Below are 10,099 nucleotides of genomic sequence, written 5' to 3' on the forward strand. Positions count from 1 at the left end.
GTGCACGTACCCAGGACTGGATTTAGCGGAGACAACCCAGGTGCTGGGCTTGGAGGGCGCCAGGCTCGGGATGCTGTTTTTGTTGTTAGTGACAAAAGGGAATTTAAAATGTTTGAAGTAAAATGTTTCAGATATTCTGTATGTGGATTCATTTTTCACTTATCTAGAATGTTCTGGACCTTTGTAGAATATCATAGAACCTTCCAGACTTTCTGAGAACTATATTGTCCTTGAACCTCTTAGAATGTTGTCAGCAAGGCCCTCACAAATATATAAGGGGCAGGGCGTCATCAGTCAGGCAGTGAGATATAAGAATGAAGTGAGAGCCCAGCTGTGATATTGTGACCCTTGTTTCATTGTGTAACTGTGAAAGTGTACTTGTGTTTTAAGACTTGAAGGGTGTAAGTAGTGGCTAATAAAGGACGTATTTAATGAGATGCCAGAGATATCTATCAAACCCTTATCTACTCAACAATATAAAATACATATCATTACTTCTTTTGCCATGCTTAACATGTAATGTTTGAGGACAGTATAATTTCTTGACGTTAGTACATTTCATAGAATCATAGAATATCAGGGTTGGAAGGGACCTCAGAAGGTCATCTAGTCCAACCCCCTGCTCAAAGCAGGACCAATCCCCAATTAAATCATCCCAGCCACGGCTTTGTCAAGCCTGACCTTAAACTTCTAAGGAAGGAGATTCTACCACCTCCCTAGGTAACGCATTCCAGTGTTTCACCACCCTCCTAGTGAAAAAGTTTTTCCTAATATCCAACCTAAACCTTCCCCACTGCAACTTCAGTTACTCTTAAAATTAAAAAGTGTCTATAAGCTTAGAGGAAACAAATTTTTTGTGCATTTTTTATACGGCATGAATAAACAGAGATTTATAGATCCTAGAATGCAAATGTATTGTCTTATATGACAGGGATAAATCATGCATCAAAGTTGTGAAATGGGCTACAAATGCAATAAAAATAAGGTATTCAAAAGTTTAACAAATTTGGGGGGCACCATAGACACTCCTTGCCTGGGGCACCATTTGGTCTAGGGCCAGTCCTGCATGTTACCCATCAGAAAAAGGTACAGGGAAAATATCACATGAGGTGGGGACTGTCAATACTGTGCTTCCTGCTTGCCAGCTGTGGGGCAGAGGTGGGGGGGATTTTTCAGGTTTAGCCATAACACTGCCTCTCAGCAGTGGTCTCAAGCCCACCTCACAGCCTCTTCTTTATTTTGACCAGGTCTGCAGTCCAGTACATCTTGAGTTCTGATACTTGTAATGAATGAGCCATATTCATCCCTTTGGAAATACCTTTTAATTCCTTGGAGTTACACCAGGGATTAACTGAGCCCAGTATGTCAAAGGGGACGCAAGAGTGTATTTATCTCTTTAAAACAGAGAAGTGGGGGGTGGGGTTGTTTTCCCTTGGAGTCTGTCTAGAAGTAAACAGACAGGAGAGGGAGGGACTGGGTTGCTCCTGGGTTCTGTGCGCAAAGATAGCCCTCAGTTTAAATACATGTTTATTATAAATATTATACTGGACATATTAGGGAGACCAGACAGGATTGCATCTGGTTTGAACACTCTAAGCCTAAGGCATGGCAAAAACATAGAAGCAAAACACTCTGACGGAAGAGTCATCTGTACTCTCTAACTCAAGAAGTAAAGGGGGAAGTAAGTGAGCTTATTTCACTGCAATTTGCCACACACCGCTATGTGTTAGCGTTAAACTGGGCAAAAACCATGCTTGGTTCTGATGTGCAAAAGACCCCAATAAACTCCTCATTGTGCCTATAGAATTCCCTATTGCAGTATTGCACATTCAGCAGTTTTTTAACCTGCAATGAAGTTTGCCCAGATGTGGTCTACAACCATGGGTAATTGTTTGCTTCATCTGTTTGCTTAGCAGCGTTAAGCAAGTGTTAAAGTTTATCACAATGGTACATTAACTTGGCCTTGGTGAAGGTAAAACATAGGACAGAGGGGTCAAAATCTACCCCTCCCATCCCTAAACACATTTTCGAGCTACTTTGATTAGCTGACATTTAAGGCTTCCTTTTGGAAAAGAGAAATTGTCCCTTGTAACAAAGCGTCCACTGATAACACTGTTGGTGTCTTTTTCATCCTCCCACACATGTGGTTAATAAATATCAGCAATATGAAAAGGTTAGAAAATGATGCAATGCTTTATAGTTTAGGAACAGGCTGGTTCCCTAGTTGAAAATTGGTTTGAACATAGATCTAAGGAAGTTCAATGAGGACTCTTTGGTCCCTCAAGCATAGAGGTATTGTTAATAAATGACTATGAATTAATGAATAAGGACAACCCAGGGAATTACAGACCAGTCAGCTTATATTCAGTACCCGGAAATATAATGGCACAAATAATCAAACAATCAATTTGTAAGCACCTACAACAGTGGTGGGCAACCTGCGGGCCCATCAGGGTAATCCTCTGGCGAGCCACAGGGATGTGCTGGCTGCCACTTCCCGCAGCTCCCATTGGCCATGAACGGCGAAGCGTAGCCACTGGGAGCTGCAGGCAGCCATGCAAATGTAAACAAACTGGCCGGCAGCCCACCAGCAGATTGCCCACCACTGACCTAGAAGATAGCAAGGTGATAAATAACAGTCATCATGGATTTGTCAAGAATAAATCATGTCAAAGCAAGCTAATATCCTTCTTTGACAGGTTAACAAGCCTTGTGGATATAGGGGAAAGCAGTAGATATGATATCTCAACTGCAGTAAGGCTTTTGATAACATCTCACATGACCTTCTCATAAGCAAACTAGGGAAATATAGATGAAACTACTATAAGGTGGGTGCCCAATTAGTTGGAAAAGCATACTCAGAGAGTAGTTATCAATGGTTCACAATCAAGCTGGAAGGGTGGGGCCCTGCAGGGATTTCTCCTGCATCCAGTTCTATTCAATATCTTCATAAATTATTTGGATAATGGCATGGAGAATTCACTTATACATTTTGTGGATGATACCAAGCTGGGAGGGGTTGCAAGGACTTTGAATGACAGGATTAGAATTCAAAATGATCTTGATAAACTGGAGAAAGGGTCTGAAATAAATAGGATGAATTCAGTAAGGACAAATGTGAAGTACTACATTTAGGAGGATATCAATTGCACAAATAAAAAATGGGAAATGACTGCCTAGGAAGGTGTACTGAAGAAAAGGATTAAACTAAATATGAATCAGCAATGGAATACTGTTGCAAAAAAAAGCAAACATCATTCTGGGATGTATTAGCAGGCATGTTGTAAGCAAGATACAGGAAGTAACTCTTCCACTCTACTCAGCACTGGTAAGGCCTCAACTGGAGTACTGTGTCTGGTTCATGGACCCACACTTTGGGAAAGATGTGGACAAATTGGAGAAAGTCCAGAGGAGGGCAACAAAAATGATTAAAAGTCTAGAAAACATGACCTATGAGGACAGATTGAAAAAAATGTGTTTGTTTAGTCTGGAGAAGAGAAGATGGGGGCGGAGGTGATAACAGTCTTCAAGTATGTAAAAAGGTTGCTATAAAGAGGAGGGTGATACATTTTTCTGCTTATCCACTAAAGGAACAGGACAAGATGTAATTGTGGGACCTAGGTCTTGAACCCAGGCATGGGAGTCCCTGACAGCTGCTACATTGTGACCTCCATGAAAGGGCCATTGAAACTTGATGGGCTGAGAAGCTAGTAGGACTATAGCTTCAGTCAAGGCACCACCCACAGGAGCCCTGATTGAAAGATTGCCTGGCTCCACTGATTGGTCCAACCTGCTATTTAAGGCAAAAGGAGATACAGAAAGTTTGTTGAGCAACAAGGTGATTTCCTGTTGTGCCTGCTTCCTGCACCCACCCCTGTTCCTGATTCCTGCTCTCCTCCTGCCTCATGCCTGCCTTCACTCCTGTTCCCACTGGGCTCCTGCTCCGTGCTTGATCCTTGCATCTCTGCTGGTTCCTGCCCTTTCAGCTCACCTCCAATTATCAGTTATCGGACCTGGCTCTGGTCTCCAACATCTGCCTCTGGCTTGACCCTTGGCTCTGATATTTGGTATCTGACCTTCAGCTTCGATTTCTGGCTCTGGTAATTGGCAGTTGACTCTGGTGCTGACCCTTGGCTTCATTCCCTAACCTGGATGCCTGCTCCACCCACTGGACATGACGTCTGCTCTGGCTGCTAAGCCAGATTGCCTACATCCCAGTCCATAACAGTAATGGGCCTAAATTGCAGCAAGAGAGATTTAGGTTAGATGTTAGGAAATATCATCTTAACTGCCAGGGTAGTTAAGCACTGGAACAAGTTACCTAGGGAGGCTGTGGAATCTCTGTCATTGGAGGTTTTTAAGAACATGTTAGACAAACACTTATCAGGGATGGTCTAGCTCTAGATAATACTTAGACCAGCCTCAGTGCAGGGGGCTGAACTTGATGATAAATTGAGGTCCCTTCCAGTCCTGCATTTCTATGATTCTGTGTTTTACTAGATTATATTTGCAAAAAGAAAAGGAGTACTTGTGGCACCTTAGAGACTAACCAATCTATTTGAGCATAAGCTTTCGTGAGCTACAGCTCACAGTGAGCTCACGAAAGCTGTAGCTCACGAAAGCTTATGCTCAAATAGACTGGTTAGTCTCTAAGGTGCCACATCTATTTGAGCATAAGCTTTCGTGAGCTACAGCTTTCGTGAGCTCACTGTGAGCTGTAGCTCACGAAAGCTTATGCTCAAATAGATTGGTTAGTCTCTAAGATGCCACAAGTACTCCTTTTCTTTTTGTGAATACAGACTAACACGGCTGTTACTCTGAAACTAGATTATATTTGCATCTGTACACAAAGAGTACTCCTAAACAGTCATTAAACCAGCACCCAAACCTGACTCCCATTGACTTGGGTGGGCGTTGGATCAGGTTTATGGTGAAGAAAAAAAAAAGGATCTCACATTCAGTATCCATCAGTACATTCAAATGGAGTCTAATAGTCTTTTAACTCTTTGCTTTCTGTACTATCTTATGAGAAAAACAAGGTCTGGCATTGTTTTGTGTGATCAGTGCAGCTGAGCTGTCTGCCATGCTCTTGTGTTCCTATTTACTGCTGAGGGCAGACCTCTTCCCTTGCATAAGACCCATTTTAGCACAAGCTGCTGATGCTGTAAGTAATATGAGACTGACCTCACTAGTCATCCAGATCCACACCCTATTCAGGGAAATAACAGCGAGTACTTGATGTCTGCGAATTCCAAAACAAGAAGGATCCCTATATCCCTATTTATAATGTGCTATAATTGTCTTGAGTGAAAGCTGTGACTATCAGCAAGGGCGATACCATCGTATTAGTCTTACCCAACACTGCTTATGCAGCATCACTCTAATGTGGAGGCATAGTTGGGTGCATATATTACTGTATGAAACAAATGGGCACATACGTGAATCATATGAACTGTATTAGAGGACAGAGGTTTCCTATTTCCTGGGCAGTTTGTATTTGGCAAGGGCGTATATACACTGCTCAACTACAATAGGAATGAGCAAGTGGAGCTGATTTAGGCAAAAGCAGAAGGAAATGTTTTTTCAGCAGCAAGATTACGATAGTATTACTAGTCAAGTTGCTATAGTGTAGGGCAGGGGGAGTCAAGTATTTTTTGTCAAGGTCCAAATTTCTTAGTCAAGATATAGTCAAGGTCCAGACTCTAGAGAAAATAATAAAGATTTCAGGGTCTGTTCGAAAGGGTCTGGCAGTCCAGATTTGGCCTGTGGTCCGCCTATTGCTTACTCCTTGTGTAGGGTCTGTGAGCATTTCCATTATAATCCCATCTTTCCAAACGTATTTATAACTAGGATGTAAATAGGGCCATAGTAGGTAAAGATGATGGCCTATCTGGTCATTGAGTCCAAATGGTCAGTTAATCAAAGTTTTCTTTTAATTACTTTATACTTTTTATTGGTGAGGGGGGAAGGCATTGTGTGAAACCTGAAAAAGGCAATTTTAGGCAATTTTTTTTACATTGGGCATGATCATTTTACATACACCTTTTTGAAAAGAAAAGCAATGTGATCAAGCAACTTTCATTTTAAAATGGGTATGTACATCATACTGCTTCCCATAGAGTGCATTCTGCATATGATTCGACCAGTCTGGCTGGATAATCTCCCTCCCTAACATAGCTGTAAAACATATGTCAGGAAACAGAAAGTTTACAAAATGACTAAGTGCTCTGCATACATTTGAAGATGTTCCCTATTTTTGTTCTTATTACTTTTTCATTTTTTCTGATGCTGGCTGCCAGTGGATCTGTTGAAATAAAAAACAGCGTGAACCTCTGCTTTAATGTAAAGGGGTTGAGTAACCGTCATTAAACCTCACTTGAGCTTCAAGGTTTCAATCCATTATATATATTCCACTGAGAAACCCATTTTTCCTAAAATTGCAAATAAGAGATCCATTTACCCCACCAGAAACTTTTCATCGTCAAGTGATGATGAAATTTTTTTCCCTTTTTTGTGTAATAATATTCATAAGTTTTCCAACACTGAACCTCTTCTATTTACAATGAAACCCATCAACCCATAACATTTCAAATCAAGCTGTAATAAAGGGGGATCAGATTGTGGAAGGCTCAGTCTGTTTTGGCTTTGCCTTCTCTGGGGATTACTGAATTGATAGCTATCCTGTCTGTCTAGGGTAGCATATTTACCATAATATCTGTAACTGCTTCTAAAATCAGGATGGCTAAATCTCTTAATTTTTATTTGTAGAATTCTCCATTAAAATAGTTTTATAGAATACTCTACTTTAGCATAGTGCTTTGCCAGCTAACTGATTGTAGAGTAGACTTTCTGTGAGATATAGTCTTTTCTATCTGTGAATCATTTAGTTTTGAATTGATTATCAGGTTCTTAAGAGTAATAACATTTAAAAATTTCTCATCTGGGTCTTCTCGTGTTGCTGCATGGAAGTTTTGGTAAAGTACAGGAAAGGCTTCAACTGTTTTATTTAATGTTTTCCTGTGTTTAAAATGTTTTGGGGCATTTTCTATTCGTCTGCCACACCAGACAGAAGAAAATGAAGGGAACGGAAACAAAAAGACCTGGAAAAAAGTAGAAAACTGAATTAGACACACAGCACAAATGAACAGGAGATCAAAGACTATGCCAATCGAAAAACATACAGTCTAGTTGTTCACTAAACTGACAAATAAAAGTGAGCAACAACTCAGACATGATATTTTAATGTTGCAACAAATCAGCAGATTCCTGGCCTACCAGCGAAGGGCCTGATGTGAAGCTTATCAGTCAGTGGAAAGGCTTTGGATCAGGCCACCAAGGCCTCCATCCTGCAATCTGATCTGTGTGGATGGACCCCTGTGGCTTGAGGAGCTCCGCTGAGTTCCACAGGAATCTATATGGATGTAAACATCTGTCCATGTACATTAGATTGCAGGATCCTGGCCTAAGAAAGCAACAGGCATCCAGTTAGTTGAAAGTAGAATGAGTTTTAGTATGTAGATTTACCAAACATATGCAGTGCCCATTGGTGGCCACATGGCATACTGCAACAGCTCTTTAATTAAGGAGTCATGAACTAAAACCTGTCGGGCACAGTCCTGGCTGAGTTCCCATAGTGGATGGTCACCAGACTGTGTTAATTGGACCAAACTTTTGGATGCCACGCACATCCAAGCCAGCTGGGTCTGAGCAGAGTCTAATCACTGCTTCCAGTTGCGGGGCTCGAAAGAGGCTCTTGCAAGGTCAGATCTCTTGTCTGTCTTCCATCCTGGCACAAGGGACTCTGCAGGCTAAGTGCCGTAGGCCCCGAAGCTACTGCTGAGACCTCCAAAGGCTCTCCAGCCACTCTGCATCTTCTCCTGGAGTCCCACGTTGCTGTGGTTTATGGTTTGATCCCTTGGGGAGCTATGTGGCTTTTTAAAGCAAAGAATACAGGTGTTGCAAAGGAACTTCTTAAATATAGTCTTTACTCTTTAACAGCACAGATCCATGCAAAACAAAACCCTGAATGCAATTCCCCACTCAGAGTCCTCACCACTCCCGAGAGTCCTCAGTTTTGGTCAGTGGCACTGGGAGAAGGCAATGGTCATGGATTGGCTCCTCTTGCTCAGGGGGCATGTCACTTTGAAAATCAGCCTCTGGTACCTTTTCTGTTTTTTTCCACTGGTGATTTTCCACTCTCCAACCCCCTGTTCCCTGCTCCTTCCCTGCCCCGGCTGCTGGGAAGAGAGTTATTAAAAGTCAATAGGTCTGTTGGTAGCAACTCCCATTGTTCTACAAGGATAGAACTATTGCATGTTGATAGGCCTCTTGTTGCAGCTTTCTAGATGTAGCCTGCCCTTTGAGTGTCAAATTCCTGCTACCAAATGGAGGTTCTAATCCACAGTGGAGGTTACAGTAATAAATGCTATTCATAAAAGCAAAAAATTCAAATGCTGACACAATATATTCCCTAAACTGTCACATTCTCCACTTAAGTTCTGCCATAAGAGAGCTGTAAGGTTGACAGTTGGGGAGATTTCTCAGGGACTTTTGTTTTCAGGAAGCTTACACCAATTTGAAATATTTAATAGAAATCAAATAAAGGCCTGACTGGCCTAAACAAAACCTGCTTTGTAGCGAACTCTCCCTTAGCCTTCTGCTAACCTCTCGGTTACCAGAGAGCTTCCTGGTTGACCTGTAGGTCACTTGCTCTTGAATGAGCAGAAGGGGACTTGAGTATATGAATACATATCCTAAAATGTCAAAAGATGTGTTCTTTAGCTGATTAAGTTATGGTATGTTGTAGGGAGCCAGGGTGGCTTCCCTCCGAACCAGAGGGTAAAGAGCCACCCTCTCAGCCTGAGTGGGCGGGGCCAAACCAAGCTTACGCCAATCCGGAAGGGGAGGGGTGGGACAGGAAGTACAAAGGGCGGGGCCCTTTGCCCAGTGAGAGAAGCACCAGGGAGGGAGATGGACACAAGCTGCTCCCTCGTGATCCTCCTGCTGACCTAGGGGAGGCCCTGGGCCAGGAGGAACCTGACCGGGAGGAAGGCCTGTGGCGACCAGGACTGCCAGCCACTGAGTACCTGGAGGGGCCTGGCTGTAGCCCGGGCCAGCATGAGCCCGACACATACAGGGAGCTGGAGCTGCCAGCCGCGGAATACCTGGACAAGCTGGAGAGACCCGCTTGAGAGACCGGGTAGGAAGTAGCCCAGGGGCAGAACTGCACCGTGGGGTGGGTGTATTTGGTCAGCGGGCGCGGATGGCCCCCGGCTGACCGAGCAGCGGGACCTTCGCCTGTCAGGGCCCTGGGCTGGAACACAGTGGAGTTGGGTGGGCCTCCGTTCCCCTACCCCAGCCTTGGGTAGCAGAACTGTGCGCTACAAACCCATACCCCGCCCGAGGGGGCGGGCTGCAGGCTCGTGCCGGCACACCTTTCCCACTAATTCCCCAGCACCTGAAAGGTGTGACTAAAGCCCGCCAGTGGGACCATAGCTCTCCATCACCCCCTAGGAGCTCTGAGGACTGACTGAACCTGTCACATATGTGTACATACTCATGGACTGATAAGAAAGACCTACCAGCACTTTGACAAGGCTGCTGGTAATCTCTGATTGGCTGGTCCTAAATTCTGCTGAAAGGGCCCTGGATTATATGGCACTCCGGCAAACCAGGTTGGAAATTCTATAGCAGCTTGATTTAAAATAAAAAAATGGGGATTTTACTGAATTCAATATGAAGGTGAATTATGCAATCAATGTAGGAGTCCCAGGTATAATTCTATGTATTTTATATTGTACAGCAAGATTCAGAGACTGGACATTTATATGAATAACAAGGATATCCAAAGTTTTATAGTTAATCCTAACAAATCTTCTTGGAAGGGTGATAAAAGCCTCATGGTTCAGGGTTTAAGCCAATCTCTAACTATTAGGGATTTGAATGAAAAATTAATGTGTGGCAGATTATCCCACATCTACCTATTGTGGAGTTTCTGCACTGCCCGCTGAAGCATTTGGTGCTGGACACTGTTGGAAACAAGATGCTGGACTGGATGGACCATGAGTCTGAGCCAATCTGGCAATTCTGGTGTTCCCAT

The 10,099-nt window shown here is 43.3% G+C and overlaps 1 long non-coding RNA gene across 1 annotated transcript; it reads left to right on the forward strand.

Moving 5' to 3' along the window:
* Window positions 1-688: 688 nt before the first annotated feature.
* On the forward strand, window positions 689-4,501 carry LOC140913388 (uncharacterized). Its single transcript, XR_012159570.1, has 2 exons — window positions 689-1,681; window positions 3,591-4,501. It is a non-coding gene; the product is annotated as an uncharacterized lncRNA (long non-coding RNA).
* Window positions 4,502-10,099: the final 5,598 nt, after the last annotated feature.

This window comes from Lepidochelys kempii, chromosome 6 (assembly GCF_965140265.1).
Source record: "Lepidochelys kempii isolate rLepKem1 chromosome 6, rLepKem1.hap2, whole genome shotgun sequence".
NCBI classification, from domain to species: domain Eukaryota; kingdom Metazoa; phylum Chordata; order Testudines; family Cheloniidae; genus Lepidochelys; species Lepidochelys kempii.